The 12490-nt window shown below is 42.2% G+C and overlaps 1 long non-coding RNA gene across 1 annotated transcript; it reads left to right on the forward strand.

Moving 5' to 3' along the window:
* The first annotated feature begins 7782 nt into the window (after positions 1–7782).
* LOC311124549 lies at positions 7783–8141 on the forward strand. Its single transcript, XR_014612775.1, has 2 exons — positions 7783–7838; positions 7922–8141. It is a non-coding gene; the product is annotated as an uncharacterized lncRNA (long non-coding RNA).
* Positions 8142–12490: the final 4349 nt, after the last annotated feature.

Here is a 12490-nt window from a genome sequence, read left to right on the forward strand (position 1 = left end):
ATGAGTTTTGTTTAGTGTCCATTTACTTATGTATGTATTTGTTGTATATTGGGGTTGTGCTGCAGAGCATCATGGGGGTTAGTATGTATTGAGATGATCACGTTCCAGATAAATGGTTGAACTGATTCCTGTCTCCTGTCTCATCATTATTGAATTGTTGTACAGACGTGATTATGAAACCCACCAGACATAACAACAGATTGGTGATGAGTAAGTCTGAATCTACAGGAACTATTCTGTCTGGAAGAAGTGGGTTTTTACAACTGTATAAAACTGTTATTTTCTGTGGTACAGTCTAGGCTAATGTTAGCACAGTGTATTGATAGCAGAGGCAAGTGCATAGTCTAGCTAGCTAAGAGAGAGAGTTAACATCGTCATGGACGGCAGAAAAGGACTGGAGACGGACGTCGGAGTGGGAAAACAACGTGATTAAAAAGGAGGAATATACATAGATTAAAGGAAAGGACATTTATTCAACTGTGAAGACAAACCTTTTAATTAAATCTGCTAAATGAGCGAACTTAGGAGGAAACGTCAGTGAGTGAAGTGAATGAAGATCACGTGACTGAGGAAAATATTGCTGTGGTTGAGGACAAAATTGAAGTGATTGACAATCAGGAGCTTATTGAGAAACAAAACATTATTGGAATTGTTGGAAACATTGGACAGTTTGATGAAAGTACTGAGCAGTGGAGCTCATATACAGAACGGTTTGAATATTTTGTTATTGTAAATGACATGGATGAGGACAACATTGTGCCTACATGTTTTAGTGTAATGGGGCCAAAGACATTTAATTTACTAGGCAGCCTGCTACAGCCAGACAGAACAGGTAATAAGACGTATGGGGATATTGTGGAGATACTTAAAGGACATTTTTCACCAGAACCACTAGTTAATGCTGAAAGGTTCAGGTTCCACAGGAGACATCAGGAAGAGGGAGAATCAGTAACAATGTTTGCTGCTGCATTAAAGAAACTACCAGAACACTGAGTTTAATGCTGTTCTAAATGACATCATTAGAGACAGACTAGTATGTGGGCTACGGAGTGAAGCTACACAAAAGAGACTGTTGACTGAAAGTCATCTGACCTTGGCAAAGGACATTGAAATCAGTGTGTCCATGGAACTAGCTGCTAAAGAGGCTCACCAGTTGAGTTCATCAGGAACTTAGTGGGTTCATCTAACAATCCTAATCATCAGCTGATACATATTAATCTCATACACAGGGTAAACCTTCCACCTAGAAAACATCATTTAATAGAAATCACAACCGCTCCTCTGTGTGATCTATGTAATCAAGGTACCTTGGACTCCTTTAATTATATGTACTGGGAGTGACCAGGGGACATGTTTTGGAAAGAGATATCCTCGTACCTTGTTCCCCCAAACTGTTATTACTGAATTATAATTCACCACTGTCATTACAGCAAATACGTATAATGTTGTCAGGTTGGACAGCAGCTAAAAAGATGTTGGAACTAAGATGGCAACCTCCACACCTCATTGGATCAGAACTTTTATAGGTATCATTTATTTAGAACTATCCACTGCTAGGATCCATGGGGCTAGCCAAACAACAATTGCAGCTGAAACCATAAAATAACTCCTGTAGTGGGTTTTACCCAACAGATTGACTATTTAATGATAATTTTTGTGCAAATGTGTACCTTGATTTAGTATTTAATTGGTGGTCCCAGGAGGGGTTGGAGGGTGGGTTGGGGTGGTCCCAGGAGGGGTTGGAGGGTGGGTTGGGGTGGTCCCAGGAGGGTTTGGAGGGTGGGTTGGGGTGGTCCCAGGAGGGGTTGGAGGGTGGGTTGGGGTGGTCCCAGGAGGGGTTGGAGGGTGCATTGGGGTGGTCCCAGGAGGGGTTGGAGGGTGGGCTGATGCAGGTGAGGTGGGTGATTGTATATGTGGTTTATTATAATTGTATTTATCTGCAATAACTAGTTTCCATAATATACTGATATATTTTTACATAATTGTGTCTCTAGCTGTATAATCATTCCTGCTGCTATTTGTTCTGATATATAATTTAACAGTATTGTGTCTCTAGCTGTATAACCATTCCTGCTGCTATTTGTTCTGATATATAATTCAACAGTATTGTGTCTCTAGCTGTATAACCATTCCTGCTGCTATTTGTTCTGATATATATTTTAACAGTATTGTGTCTCTAGCTGTATAACCATTCCTGCTGCTATTTGTTCTGATATATACTTTAACAGTATTGTGTTTCTAGCTGTATAACCATGCCTGCTGCTATTTGTTCTGATATATACTTTAACAGTATTGTGTTTCTAGCTGTATAACCATTCCTGCTGCAATTTGTTCTGATATATATTTTAACAGTATTGTGTCTCTAGCTGTATAACCATTCCTGCTGCTATTTGTTCTTGTCTGTGTTCCTTTCAAATAAATAAAACGTTGATCATAAAAAAAGGAAAAGTGCACAGTTTCAACTGAAAATCAGAGACCGGGAAATCAAGTCACATGTTTCCACTGTGGCAAGGTGGGACATCAGGTATCAACATGCTGGTGGAAGGACATGGATTGTCCAGCCTGTGGTAAAAAGGGACATCAGGCTTCTACATGCTGGTGGAAGGACATGGATTGTCCAGCCTGTGGTAAAAAGGGACATCAGGCTTCTACATGCTGGTGGAAGGACATGGATTGTCCAGCCTGTGGTAAAAAGGGACATCAGGCTTCTACATGCTGGTGGAAGGACATGGATTGTCCAGTCTGTGGTAAAAAGGGCAACATCGAACAAGTCTCCAGAAACAAAAGGAGAACAGAGAAAATGCTCACACTGTTGAGTAAGAGAACACTGAGGTGAGTGACTCATCAGACCAGGAAGTCACACTGAAAATCCTGACTTTTTCCTGGCGGGTCGCACGGCTTATATGTCTCCCCCTTGCTAGAGGGACAGCCGGTGGGTATGGAGATTGACACAGGGGCAGCTGTATCTCTTCTGTCAGAAAAAATATACTGAAACACCTTCCACTTCAACCAGCGCACCTCGTGTTAAAGACTTACACAGGTGAATCTGTCGCTGTGAGAGGCATCACTGATGTCACAGTTCAGGTAAACAGACAAACTGAAAAGCTGCCACTCTATGTTGTGAAAGGAGACTATGCATCAATACTGGGATGTTCATAGTTGGAGAAAATCACACTGGACTGGCCATCAGTGCATACAATGACACATGGAGACACAGACCTACCTGCCATCTTAAAGAAACATGGAGAAGTCTTTAATGGACAGCTGGGTAGTATGAACGACATTACAGGGAAGCTTAGCATTAAGCCAGACAGCAAACCAATGTTTCTGAAAGCAGGACCTGTACATTAAGCTATCAGACCATAAGTCAAGGCTGACTTGGACGCTTTAGTCAAGAACAAAGTACTGGAGCCGGTCAGCATGAGTGAACGCATGAGCAACACCCATCTACCAGTCATTAACACTAGAACCGTCTGGCCTTTCAGCTAGTAGGGATGGGTACTCCAATCCTCGGGGTGTCACACTTTTCCCCCATCCCTAGCAAACACAGCTGATTAAACTAATCGCATTCTAAATTGAAGATTATGATTAGTTAATTATTGGAGTCAAGTGTGTTAGCTGCGTCTGGGGCAAAAGTGTGACACCAATCAGGCCCCGAGGACTGGAGTTGCCCATCCCTGCACTAGAGCAAGGTGTGACACCAATCAGGCCCCGAGGACTGGAGTTGCCCATCCCTGCACTAGAGCAAGGTGTGACACCAATCAGGCCCAGAGGACTGGAGTTGACCATCCCTGCACTAGAGCAAGGTGTGACACCAATCAGGCCCGGAGGACTGGAGTTGCCCATCCCTGCACTAGAGCAAGGTGTGACACCAATCAGGCCCAGAGGACTGGAGTTGCCCATCCCTGCACTAGAGCAAGGTGTGACACCAATCAGGCCCAGAGGACTGGAGTTGCCCATCCCTGCACTAGAGCAAGGTGTGACACCAATCAGGCCCCGAGGACTGGAGTTGCCCATCCCTGTACTAGAGCAAGGTGTGACACCAATCAGGCCCCGAGGACTGGAGTTGCCCATCCCTGCACTAGAGCAAGGTGTGACACCAATCAGGCCCCGAGGACTGGAGTTGGCCATCCCTGCACTAGAGCAAGGTGTGACACCAATCAGGCCCCGAGGACTGGAGTTGCCCATCCCTGCACTAGAGCAAGGTGTGACACCAATCAGGCCCAGAGGACTGGAGTTGCCCATCCCTGCACTAGAGCAAGGTGTGACACCAATCAGGCCAAGAGGACTGGAGTTGCCCATCCCTGCACTATAGCAAGGTGTGACACCAATCAGGCCCCGAGGACTGGAGTTGCCCATCCCTGCACTAGAGCAAGGTGTGACAACATGGTTGATAAATAAACGCTTGATACATAGTGCATCAACTATTGTAAAGGATTAATTGCATGAAGAAATATTAGTGGAAATATGTATTTTTTGTAACTTAAAAAAAAGTTTATTCTACAAGGTAAAATAAAAAAAGGCCTATAGCCTATTTCTGTTTCCCTTACAATAAAAACATTACAGTGTAATCCATTTAATCAACTTTATTTGTAGATTCAATGAGTAATAGAGTTATAGTACTTAATAAAGTCAATTGACAGTTTATTTTGACAATGTAGAATGAAAAATGTAATAATAATAATAATAATAATATAACCAGCCAGGTGTTCAGGTGAAATGATTTGCTGTATTTCTAAACAAAAGCACCAGTGCATTAACAATTATAAAGGATTAATTCCATGAATAAATATTTTTGTTAATATATTAATGACAAGATATAAAACAATAATGTGTTGATTGTATCAGACACTGTACCGAGCCTTTACACATGAACCAATCACGTCTTCTCTTTATGCTTCAGGTCCACAGTCAGCACACAGCTTCGGGGCTTTGTGTGAGCAAGCCCCACAAACAAATCGGTTGCCCTGCACACAGTTTTTATGGGACTTTTTCCGTCCGCACTTACTTACTTGACATTGTGTCTTTTTCCCCAGTGGGAGCTGTGGTGCTTGGGGAAGAGGGAGAACAGGACCTGCTGTCTTGACATTGTGTATTTTTCCCCAGTGGGAGCTGTGGTTCTTGGGGAAGAGGGAGAACAGGACCTGCTGTCTTGACGTTGTGTCTTTTTCCCCAGTGGGAGCTGTGGTGCTTGGGGAAGAGGGAGAACAGGACCTGCTGTCTTGACATTGTGTATTTTTCCCCAGTGGGAGCTGTGGTTCTTGGGGAAGAGGGAGAGGAGGACCTGCTGTCTTGGCGGCCTGCTTGGTGACTGTAGCTTCTTTCTCTGCGTTCATGTGGTTCTCACCAAGCTCACATGCCAGGTCCATGATGGAATGTCTCCTGCTGACTGTCTTGTCAAGGCATTGCTTGTACAACACGTGTTGATAGCAGTCATGTCGAGCACATTGTAGAACACCTCAACAGGCCAGTGGAGAGTACCCCCTTTTACAGAGTACAGTCAACAGGCCAGCGGAGAGTACCCCCTTTTACAGAGTACAGTCAACAGGCCAGAGGAGAGTACCCCCTTTTACAGAGTACAGTCAACAGGCCAGAGGAGAGTACCCCCTTTTACAGAGTACAGTCAACAGGCCAGAGGAGAGTACCCCCTTTTACAGAGTACAGTCAACAGGCCAGAGGAGAGTACCCCCTTTTACAGAGTACAGTCAACAGGCCAGAGGAGAGTACCCCCTTTTACAGAGTACAGTCAACAGGCCAGAGGAGAGTACCCCCTTTTACAGAGTACAGTCAACAGGCCAGAGGAGAGTACCCCCTTTTACAGAGTACAGTCAACAGGCCAGAGGAGAGTACCCCCTTTTACAGATTACAGTCAACAGGCCAGAGGAGAGTACCCCCTTTTACAGAGTACAGTCAACAGGCCAGAGGAGAGTACCCCCTTTTACAGAGTACAGTCTGGACATCTGGTCTAGCATCCACACCAAGCTTTAACATAAAATAAAATAGAATAGAAAAGGTTATAATTATATATAATGATAATACTAATAGTAATAATATGAATGTAATATAATAAAAGGGGATCCTATTTGGTGTTTGGCAGATGGGAAGGCTATCTGTATATGGTAGAGATAACGTATATACCTTTGTGTGATTGTAGTCTGTCACTGTCTCCGGTTTATTCTTCTGGTCACTGCCGGTGGCAACAGTGGGGTGCATGGTGCTGAGGAAGCTAACACTTATTTATTTTACATCTGTACACCGTGAGTGTTGCTTTACCACGCTCCATCACACCGTGAGTGTTGCTTTACCACTCTCCATCACACCGTGAGTGTTGCTTTACCACTCTCCATCACACCATGAGTGTTGCTTTACCACTCTCCATCACACCGTGAGTGTTGCTTTACCACTCTCCATCACACCGTGAGTGTTGCTTTACCACTCTCCATCACACCGTGAGTGTTGCTTTACCACTCTCCATCACACCGTGAGTGTTGCTTTACCACTCTCTATCACACCGTGAGTGTTGCTTTACCACTCTCCATCACACCGTGAGTGTTGCTTTACCACTCTCCATCACACCGTGAGTGTTGCTTTACCACTCTCTATCACACCGTGAGTGTTGCTTTACCACTCTCCCTCACACCGTGAGTGTTGCTTTACCACTCTCCATCACACCATGAGTGTTGCTTTACCACTCTCCATCACACCGTGAGTGTTGCTTTACCACTCTCCATCACACCGTGAGTGTTGCTTTACCACTCTCCATCACACCGTGAGTGTTGCTTTACCACTCTCCATCACACCGTGAGTGTTGCTTTACCACTCTCCATCACACCGTGAGTGTTGCTTTACCACTCTCCATCACACCGTGAGTGTTGCTTTACCAGCAGCTTCTGCCTTTGTTTGTTCACTGTTCTGAGCAGGATAGTCTTCTTTACGTTCTGTTTCAGCTCAGCGGTCTCCCCACCCTGACAATCAAGTGTTTTATTGGTATCTTCCACTAGATGGCAGTAAACACCTGCTGTAACTAGACTTTACAACCGTATGTCTTCGGTTTCTTGGTCCTGGTGACTCCTGGGACCTTATTCATAAAGGCAGTTTCCCAGAGGAGGAGTGCTGATCTAGGGTCAGGTCCCCCCTGTCCATCTAATCTGTTTCATTATGATCTAAAAGGCTAAACTGATCCCAGATCAGTACTCCTACTCTTTATGAATACTGTCACAGGTGACTCCTCAAGATGAGGCTCATGATTTATAAGTTATATTCTTTAAGAATCAATTAATATCATTAATTGAACTGCTTTGCCATGAACAGATCTGTGAGGTCTTAACTTAAAATGTGCTATATAGACTTTATGGTCATTTAAATGGGGTTGAATATTCATCCCATCAGATTGTGTAAAGGATTTTATGAGTTCAGAAAAATACTGACTTGGAAGCATCTCTCTGACCTCACCCTGCTGGAACACACCCAAGTAAACACATAGCTACAGTTATACGCTTGTCAGGTTTTACCCACTTTTACAGCCAATGTATGGACTGGTATCCATATGAATCAGTGGAATATACTGACTAGTTAACCACCTCCCAATAAGAGTTCAGCAAATCTATTTTATTGGTCACATACACATATTTAGCAGATGCTATGGATGTTAGGCCTACTGCTGCTAGGTAGCTCTCTCTCTGCTCTTCCCCTCCCCTCTGTCTGTCCTTGATTGCAGGAGTGAAGTCTGGTGTGCGGGAGTCAGGGTTCCAGCTGCAGCTCATTCACTATAATCACCTCAGCCTTTAAGACCCGGTCAAACTTACCACTCATCGTCAGATCATAGTCAAGACAACCATGTTAGTCTCGCTGCCGACCCAACCTGTCTGTTTTCGCTCTTGTGTTTTTGGCCTGTCTATTTACTTTTTCTCCTGTGCCACAGATATTTGGAACCTGACTCCTGCCTCCGCTTCACTCCTGCCACCACCATCCTGCTCTCCACTATCGGACCTCTCCTTTGGACTCACCACGGACACTAGGACATTACGGTACCACCCCTGCCCTGACCTGGATCTGTTACCCTCCCTGTAACCTGGACTTGCTCTTCCCCATTTATTGGAAACCTGGACTATTGAACATTATAATAAACCTGTTAAAACTTCTCTGGCTTGGTGTACTTGTTTGCATTTGGGTTCTATCCAGTTAAATCATAACAATGGAGGGTGTAGTAAAATGCTTGTGTTCCTAGCTCAGTGCAGTAATATCTAACAATACACAACAATACACACAGATCTAAAAAGGAAAACAATGGAATTAAGAAATATAGAAATATTAGGAGGACATCAAGCATACAGCACTAAACAGACAGACATCTCAGGACATCAACAACTCCTGGGGGGCATATCAACATTCTACATGGACTTCCTCTCCTTGTCTCCTCTCCTTGTCTCCTCTCCTTGTCTCCTCTCCTTCATCTCAACTACATGAGAGAACTGGACAGGTGAAAGCAATGTTTCCACACCTAGTACTATCTTAAGGGGCCAAGACAAATGCGCTGTAAGACGTTGGTACCCAGGTGATAATGTGTCTCTCTCCTCACTGGTTGAATGATGCCAATGGATGAACGGGCGATGGAAACGGATAATGGGGCACGTTACTTTACAATTACATTTGAATGAACTGAACGATGAGGAGGGTGAAGAGGGTGAATTTAATTTAGAACAATGGTGTAATGATGATGAAGAATTGTGGGTGTTGTGGGTGGTCTAATTCTTTTTACACATTTTGCATTGGGGTGGAGAGAAAATGTAGCAATTTTAAAACCAATTTCATGCAATTCTACATATTTTGCCATGGGGCAGAGAGAATTATTGCAGTTTTAAAGCAAATGTCCTGCAATTTTACCCATTTTGCCAAGATTGCTTGAGTTATCTTAATTAATTCAGACGATTTTGAGTGTATACTGGCTACGGCATCTCAAAAAGGACAAATAGGACTACTGCTTATTTTTTCAAGATTTTCAAGCGAAGGTCTTTTAAGGTCTTTTTAAGGGAGTATACTAGAACACTCGTTGGGTTTGGCTGCAGAGTTCAGCGCCAGCCGAACTAAAGCATTATTCATGAGATTGATTCATGAGTTAAAACACGGGTAAGGCCACAATACAGGGTCCCATACAATCAATAAATGACTCTTGTTTTCATATCTTTTCATGGATATCTTTTCACCGATATTTATTTATGTAATTAATCCTTTCCAATTGTTTCTGCACTATCTATCAAGCTTTGGCACTCATGTTTACGGCAAATAATATGACCGTGAGCCTTGCAGGTTGATATAATTCTCTTTTACGTTTTACTTTGTAAAAAGAAGCTGTTACTGGACTGTATTACTTACTATAACTCTATTACTAATCAAATCTATAAATACAATTTATCAAATGTATTACAATGTCATGTTTTTATTGTATGGGAAACTAAAATATGCTACATGTTTCAGTAGGCCTTTGTAGAATATGATACAACGTCTAATCCTGAATGCTGATTGGTTATAATATAAAACATATCCTTACGTTCATGTTATGTACTTCTAAATATACAACTATTCAAAATAAGTAACAAAATATTCTTAAGACATGACTGCATTCAATCAAGCAATATATATTTTTTAGATGGTATTATTTAGATTGATAACAACCCAGTAGATGAATCTGATGCGTATGCTAAAGGAGATGCCCAACAACGTCCCCTACTGAAGTCTGAACGGTCTATAATACAGTGCCTTCAGAAAGTCACACCCCTTGAATTTTTCCACATTTTGTTGTGTTACAGACTGAATTAAAAATGGATTAAATTGAGATTTTGTGTCACTGGCCTACACACAATACTCCATATGTCAAAGTGGAATAATGTTTTTAGAAATTAATTAAAAATGAAAAGCTGAAATGTCTTGAGTCAACAAGTATTCAACCCCTTTGTTATGGCAAGCCTAAATAAGTTCAGGAGTAAAAATGTGCTTAACAAGACACATAATAAGTTGCATGGACTCACCTGTGTGCAATAATAGTGTTTAACAGGATTTCTGAATGACAACCTCATCTCTGTATACCACATATAAAATTATCTGTAAGGTCCCTCAGTTGAGCAGTAAATTTCAAACACAAATTCAACCACAAAGACCAGGGAGGTTTTCCAATGCCTCGCAAAGAAGGGCACCTATTGGTAGATGGGTAAAAATTAAATAAAAAGCAAACACTGAAGATTCCTTTGAGCATGGTGAAGTTATTAATAACATTTAGGATGTTGTGTCACTACAAAGATACAGGCGTCCTTCTTAACTCAGTTGCCGGTGAGGAAGGAAACCGCTCAGGGATTTCACCATGAGGCCAATGGTGACTTTAAAACAGTTAGAGTTGAATGGCTGTGATAAGAGAAAACTGAGGATGGATCAACAACATTGTAGTTACTCCACAACACTAACCTAATTGACAGAGTGAAAAGAAGCCTGTACAATCTGAAACTTTTGTTGTGTCCGGCACACCCCACTCTTCCTGACACCATCATTCTCTTCTCTAGCAAATAAAACATCTATCTTCTGAATGAAGCTTGTAACATCAGGTAGCCTAAACACACCCACTGGTAAACCCTTTCAGCTGGCAGGCAGACACTGGAATGAGTTGGAGTGACAGAGTGAGGGCTTTGCATGAGCACTTTATAGCGTTTTTTTGTGTGTGACTCGTAAAATAACACTTTTTAACCAGTTGTTTTTAAAATAACAGTTCTGTTCTGGAATAGTATCGATCACCTTCGTTCCCGGTTCTGTTGCTGTTCCTTGAAAACATATTTTTCTGGTTTTCGGTTCTGTTGATCTTGCTTCCTCTCGACTGCCTTTAACTTTTTAAGACAATTATTTTAATTGTTAGAGCGGCCAATGGAGTATCTGGTCAATAGATCGGTTTTCATCCAATATTCGAAAGGTTTCCATGCGAATGTTCTAAAATCTGCATAAAACAATATGCACATTTTCCCTCCAGAGATGTTTCCATCAAACTGATTTTTTGTGGATAAAAGACTGTACATGATAACGTAATTACTTTTGTGGTTAAATTCCCATGTACCACATGAAAAACACAAATTAAATGGGTTTCCATCGCATCTTCAACTCTACTGATGGTTTTGTCACTAAAGCTGTTGCATTATATAGCAAATGTGCCCACTCTGGCCATGACACATGCCAACAACTCACAGATACAGTGTGGGCATGGCTATATCGATATTATTTGTATTTCACAAATGGCAGCTAAGCATCGATCATCATGTTAGCTGAATAAGACCCTTAATATTTATTGGAAAGGAGCATTAAGCTTGTGACCTTGCACTTTCACCAACCTGTGAAGTTCATCATAACTTATTTCATCTGTAGCCTAAAACTGCATGCTTTCCCGAGTCGTAGTGGGAGGACCACGCAACATATCGCGTGACTCCAAGTTTACTTTGATATGATGGTTATAGTTTATTATCAGTGCTTAATTTGATCCGGATCCTGCCGGGAACAGGATCCGGCACCTCTCCGTTTTGGACTGTTTCATTCCGGAACCTATTTGGCCGGATCCGGTACCTCTCCTGGCATGAAAGATAATTGTCACTTTTTGCAATGTAAAAATTCTAATAATCTCTCCCAGAACTCTCTCTGCTCTGACAGACATGAGCCTCCAACTCTCATCTCTCCAGCATTGCCCATCATTTATAGAGCCACGCAAAGGGTTCTGGAGGAGCTGCAGCACGCCTGATCAATTCAAATACATTTTACAAAGTTATAGAATTACTGCTGTCTGTTCAGAAATAAATGAAATAATTCAAAATAGCCTACTACACAATGAGAAAGCCTAAAATGTAGTCACAGAGGATAAATAGCTTAATTTAAAAATAACCTAGGCCCCGTGTAGCTCAGTTGGTAGAGCATGGTGTTTACAACGCCAGGGTTTTGGGTTTGATTCCCACAGGGGGCCAGTATGAAAATGTATGCACTCACTAACTGTAAGTCGCTCTGGATAAGAGCGTCTGCTAAATGACTAAAATGTAAATGGAGTGTAGCACAATAACAAGGCATACTGTCGGGAACACGCGGCAAATCTTTCCTCCTCATATTGTAGCATACAATATGTCTAGACACACCTAGGCATAGGCTATTGATGGATTCAAGTTTGTTTTCATTGATCTCAGATTCTCAGTTTTTCAGTGTCAAAATAGCCTGTCATTTCGATCATTTGTGCGGTATTGCGCTTTCAAGACAAATGGGAACTCGGGGAAAAAATGAGGTAGAATCATGACATCAGTGGTCTTCAAATCAGAAAAGTCGGAGCTCTAGAAAGATGCCAGAATTCCCAGTAGGATGACCGTTTAAAACAAATGTTTCCAGTCGGAGCTCTAGAAAGAGGCCAGAATTCCCAGTAGGATGACCGTTTAAAACAAATGGTTCCAGTCGGAGCTCTAGAAAGAGGCCAGAATTCCCAGTT

This window comes from Coregonus lavaretus (genome assembly GCF_964263955.1).
Source record: "Coregonus lavaretus genome assembly, contig: HAP1_SCAFFOLD_682, whole genome shotgun sequence".
In the NCBI taxonomy this organism is placed as follows: Eukaryota; Metazoa; Chordata; class Actinopteri; order Salmoniformes; family Salmonidae; genus Coregonus; species Coregonus lavaretus.